Below are 6534 nucleotides of genomic sequence, written 5' to 3' on the forward strand. Positions count from 1 at the left end.
TCTTTTTTAGGGTTTCTTTCAATTGGTTGCATCATGTGCAGCTTGGTTCCTCTGCTTGCTCATACCTTTATTCCTTTTGTTTTTTCAGAGGGTGTGTGTGATTCATGAGAGAGTCATTGGTGAGAAAGTACCTTCTTCAATTCTGTGTTTTTTCTTGTAGGACCATCATGTTTTGTCTAACATGACACACCTTCGCTTTTCTTCTTCTGCTTTACTACTTGTGACATGCCTGTAATAATCATGCAACTTCATGCTGTTTCTGGTTGCCCATGTCCATCACCAATGCTCATATATATACACAACTCAGTTTTTCTTCTTCCTTTTTCTTTTCCTTTTTCCACATATTTATTTTGGTTACAATGTCTCCTAACTAATACTAATCAACTCATTTCTTTCAAGGTTCATACAGATATCAAAGTAGGTTTTTTCTTTTTTTTATAAGAACAATAGTTCTATTATACTTCTTTCCATAAAATATAAACATAAAATAGTGGTAAAAGTATAAAGTTTTATATTTTTTAAAAAAGAAAAATAAATAAAAATAATATTAAATAAATGTAAAAAATTTAGGTTTGAATAGGTATGAAATGTTGACTAATTTTATTGATAATTAATCTATATATGTTGAAAAAATTGTTTAACAACTTTAGATTTATATTTGTTTTTAATCCGTAACTTTTGAAGTTGATATATTACTTGAACTATCTTAATCTAGTTTTATCCATTTGAGTGACTTTCTTAATTGAAATACAATTGTGTAACTGGTAAAAAAAAAAACAAGAAAGATAAAATATGTAATGGAAGAATATCAAATTTGAATATAGAAAAAGGTTCTCAAATAAATCTAAAATTAATAATGTTTTTGGGATACCACGTGTTGCTTCAATTAAGAAAAATATGGTTTCCAAACAAAAAATTGTTTTTATATGCAAGATTAAAGGATTTAATATTTTAAATTATATATGTGTAAATTTGTAGTTTCAAACATTCTAATCAATTCAAGAAATTACTCTAATTTATGGTAATTTTAGGATTTATGATTTTTACAAAATATATTATTAGAAGGATTTAAGAATTTACTTATATCCATATATGTTTTTTTTTTTCTTTTCTCACTTCTTTTGTGACTTCATCTTATAATGATAATGTAATTTATCTTTGTCTCTTGTTTTCAAAAATCATATAACATAGAACAAAGAAAAAGATGTTTATTGTCTATTTCTCATAACCTCCATCTTAATTTAAATAAATAAATAATTATTTATTAAAAGACCAATAAACCCTTTAATGAAGTGAGAAAAAAAAACAATAAATAATTCCCATGACTATAATAACATTAACCGTCTAACAATTATCACATTAGACATTTTACATTAAAGTCATTTTTAAATTATATAAACCAAATATTAAATTAATATAATTTAATATTCTTGATTCATGTGATGATTTAAAAGTCTAATACTAAATTTTAAGTTACACCATTTATTGTAATTATTAAGACAATTTTTTAATAATTGAATTGGACGATAAATCATGACACTTATAAAATATTCAACAACATGGTTGCTTTTATATATCACAAATTATCTATTCAAATTAATTTTAATTTATATCATAAATCATCTAACTCAATTTATACCAAAATATGATTTTCTTGTCAAAGATACATCTTATCATTCCACAAATAAAACAATAATGTATACCTTTAATTGTCAATGACAAATAAAAGAATAAAAACATTACTATAATTGAATTAAGAAGTATTAAACAAAAAGAGCATTATAGAAATAATGTATATGAATACTAGATTACATTATAACTCGGATTTGTCTATAACACCTATCATTTCAACATGACCACTAAATATTTTGGGTGGTAGACCTTTAGTTAATGGATCTTCTATCATTAAATCTATATCAATACGCTCAATCAACACTTTACATTTTTGTACTTTTTATTTGTTTGATAAGTAAAGTACTTTAAATCCATATGTATTGCATTTTTTAAGTACTTATCATTCTTAGAGAAGAAAATAGTTGTGGAATTTTTACTATAAATCCTTAATGGCCTAATAATATTGTCAATATGAAGCCTTGAGACACAATTTCGCAACAACAAAACATGCATAGTAGCCTCAAAGCATGCTACAAATTCATCCTCCATGGTAGAAATAGCAATAATTGACTGTTTTGCACTTTTTCGAGAAATTGCTCCTCTAGCCAATAGATAAACATATCCAAATGTGGACTTTCATGAATCCACACATCCTACATAGTCTGAATTCGAGTAACCAATCACTTCAAGATGATCTGACTTCCTGTAGGTGATTATATAGTTCCTGGTACCTTGTAAGTACCCAAGAACTATCTTTGCAGCTTTCTAGTGGTCCATACCAAGATTACTTTGATATCAACTTAACATTCTAAAAAAAAAAAAAAAAACTGATATTTGACTGAGTACAAGTTTGAACATATATCAAACTCCCGGCCACTTATGCATAAGGAATTGACTTCATGGCCTTTCATTCCAAATCATTATTAGGACATTATATTTGACTAAATTTATCTATTTTTGGATTGGAACTATTCCAACAGAGCATTTATGCATTTTGAACCTCTATAGCACTTTATTAATATATGCCTTTTGGGAAAAACCTAACAATCCTTGTGATCTATCATAGAATATTTCTATTCCTATCACATAAAATGTCTCATTCATATCTTTCATTTCAAAATGACTAGAAAGAAACTTTTTTACCTCATTTAACATAACAATACATTTAGTATCAAGTAAAATGTCATCAACATATAAGACTAAAATTACAAACTTTCTCTCATTGACCTTCATGTGGATACACCAATCAAAAATGTATTGATACTCCAATGCAATGAATTTTCCAGCATGTATATTGGGTAGCTTGTAGACAAGTGTTGTATTCACAAGGATTTGGTAGAATACATAATGTTTAAACTTGTTTGATATTATTTGGGTTGTATGAGAAGTATGAGAACATATTTAATGTATAAAATGTGTTGGTTTAATACAATAAAGATGTGTTAAAAATATTTTTAAGCAAAAGGTTGAGTTCAATATCTAAAGATGTATTGAAGTTAGATTTCACCATTTATCCTTCTCTTGCACCAATCTAATAAATATTTATAAAGATGCAATAATTCATGTCTTGCGAGTTCTCTTTAAATACAACTTTAGATTCATTCATAGCACTTAAAGCCTAAAATCATTAAACTTTAGTATGATTCTTTAGTGATTGTTTGAATGAATCACTAGCATTAAGATCAAGACTCTATAATTAGCTAAAGCCTTAGATTTATTTCTAACATCTAAAAGTTGGAAGAGAATCAATTGGACCACAACTTGGAACCAGTTCTCCTGAATTCCAAGCCAGTGAAATAAGATGAGTGATCAATTCATGCAACAAGCATAAACTAATTCACAAACATGTAATAAAAACATATATACTTTAATAAATATAACAACACCAGTACAAGAGAGTTTCAAGGACTACATCTTAGCTTCAACACAAGAGAGGTTTAACTTTTCATAATGGATACAAACTTTGTAATGCTTTTGATAGCCATGCCTTTTTCTCCCTTTCTAAAGGTATGTAATAAATACAAAGAAAGTGTGTCTAAAGAGCTCTCTAAAAGTGTCTCTCCTTCTCCCAAAAAGTTTTTCTAAAACAGGGGTATAACTTTGTTTTTGTAAACTATCCAAGGTAGTCCTCAATAATGCATTTGTGGCTCAACAACAAAAGGTTTACCTCTTATGTGGGTTTACTTTTATGACCCAGCCTCATGATCTGGTGCTCAACACCTGAGATAACTTCTTTAAAAAGGAGTTTTCATGGTTAAATCTCAAGTTTTAGTGCTTGAGGTTTTCTCTTCCAAGGGGTTTACTCTTTGTGGCTCAGCCTCAATTCTATCACTCAACTGCATCCGTAATGGTTTTGGTCATAATTGCTTAAAATTCATCCAATTTCATTATTTTTCCACTTTGACTCTCATATGGTGTTGGAAAATGCAAAATAAATTAAATTGGGAAGAATTTAATAGAAGCTTAACATAGAAAATAAAATAAGTGTCAAATTCATCTCAAAATTAACTCATATTGGATATTGGTGTTTTCTACAAAACCACATGACATAATAGTATTATTGAACTTAAGATACCATAGAAGCGTGGTTTAGTCCACATATTGATTTTTTTAATTCACACACCATATTTTCCTTTCCCATGGAAATGAACCGTTCAGTTTGATCCATCCATTTGCTGAAACTCTAAATCAGAATGAGCCACAAAATCCAAAATAATTCTCAAAGAATTCTTCTTAAAAATAGGAGAGATTGTCTCTTTGTAATCAATGTCATCCTTTAGAGTAAAATCTTTGGCAACAAGTCTAGCCTTCTATCCTTCAATATTGTCTTTTTGAGACGAATGAACGTATAACACTAAATAAGTTACAACTCCTTAGAATCCTTAAAACAAAAATAAACTAAGGGCATGATTGTTTTAATTTCATAATCAATTTCACCCATAGTGTACTCCTTCCAACAAAAAGTTTATGGTTGAAATTATTTTAGGTACCCATTTCAATTATGTTTGGAAGCCTCACGTTGACTAGAGATAATGTCAATTTAAAGTATATAAATAGATGTAAACCTCACTTTACAAGTCGGTTTTATAGGGTTGAGTTAGGCTTCTTAACAAAGTTCAACAATATAAAAATAAATTATATCCATCTCTAAAATAGATATTTATTCATACACACATTCCAATTATGTTTGTTTATTGATTCAAACTAGGTTCTATCCAAGGAGGTATCACAATACTTGGCTGGAAAATTTGTGGATTAACATAAAAGTGAAACTTACTTACAGTCACAAACATGTACCACATCAAAGGTTTTCTTCAAGTCATAATAGTAAATGGTCAAAGTGATCATTGACCTTATCATCTCCTCCACCAGAAGGGTGTTCTAGCTACCTGTGAAGGAGGTGGCGTGAGGATATCAAACACTGTCCATGAAACACCTCTAACAAGGTTCAGAGCCATGATATGGACATTAGTCTTTTGTTTATGCTTCTTGTAAGCCCATCCTCCCATAGCTGCAATAGCAATTAGGACCTATTTGAAAGAACACATTTTCGGAATCAGCAAAATTTAAATTACATTAAAGAAAAAAGCAAACTGGAGTCCTTTCAGTCCTCTAGAAAAAAATTTGCAGGTGATAACCACGAAGCTGCTGTTTGCATTTCAAACTTGGGCGTATAGAGTACAGTCCTCCAAAATCGTCCTCAAGCTTTTTGTAAATTTCCTTGTCACTGTTTCCAGCCCCGACTTTCATCATGAATTAACTGAGAAACAGTACAAGTGCTTAAGGTTTGTTTGATAGAAACAAGGCTCACTTTCAAAAACTGCTAGTAGACATGGCTATTTTTTTATTTTAATGAAATTCTAAATAGAAATAGAACAAAAACAGACATAAAACTAGGCGAGAAACTTCAAAATCTTAAAATATATGTTCTACATAACATAGGAAAATCAGTTATTCCACACGCCCGAAATTCCATCATAAGATTGCAGGAATGAAAATTGGCAGGCATTTAATTGACAGAAAGCCAAGTAAGCCTCAAAGAAGATAAACTATGCTAGCAAACAAGAAAGAATATTGCATTACTCCATAAAAGTTTACTTGTTACCACAAAAAGTAATTTAGGTGGTCGATGTTAATTTTTAATTTGCAAACAAAAAACAACAATCTGATATTAGACGCCACCCTTATGCACTAATTCATCTCTGTCCCTTCTCCTAATTAGAAGCCATTTGAAGTTCCAAACAAGTAGTTGAATGAAACACAAAATAAACACACTAAGAGAATCATGTTTCAGTTGACACTAAGGAAATAATTAATGAGTAACGACACCCATATCAGAAAGTAAAAGTGCATAGAAAAACACTGAGCAAAATGGCAATGTCTGCTTGAGAATCCTCAATGGATTGACTCCCATACTCCGTGCACCTCACATTGTGACAAATGTTTCCAGCCCGAGCATCAACTATCATTGCCTTCTTCACTGCATCATCCTCACTCGCCATCCCAACCTACCCAAACAAATACCATTAAAACATTCAAAGGAAAAAAAAAAAGACTTTGTATGCTACGCTGAAGAGAAAGTAATGAAACTTCTGTTTTAACAACACATATAAATTGAATCACGATGCCTTAACTCTAGCAACCAATGATCATGAAAATGACATAACAACAAAAATTATTTCCTATAGTCAAAAGCATAAACAACTCGAAAAGCCTTCATTCATTCATTTTGTCAAACAGTTGCGATACACAAATTTCAATAAAAAAAACATTCCCTCCAAGACAAAAGAAAAAGTAAATTTTACAGTAGAGTTTAATATATGAATTTATTGAATATAGATAGATGTAAAACGGGTTTTAAGTAGAAACTCATTGCAAAACAAATTGATGAAAAAAACGAGAGTGTGTGATCCTAGTTCC

The 6534-nt window shown here is 29.7% G+C and overlaps 1 pseudogene; it reads right to left on the minus strand.

Moving 5' to 3' along the window:
* Nucleotides 1–4970: 4970 nt before the first annotated feature.
* LOC106769286 lies at nt 4971–6159 on the minus strand (annotated as a pseudogene).
* Nucleotides 6160–6534: the final 375 nt, after the last annotated feature.

This window comes from Vigna radiata, chromosome 1 (genome assembly GCF_000741045.1).
Source record: "Vigna radiata var. radiata cultivar VC1973A chromosome 1, Vradiata_ver6, whole genome shotgun sequence".
Taxonomy (NCBI): domain Eukaryota; kingdom Viridiplantae; phylum Streptophyta; class Magnoliopsida; order Fabales; family Fabaceae; genus Vigna; species Vigna radiata.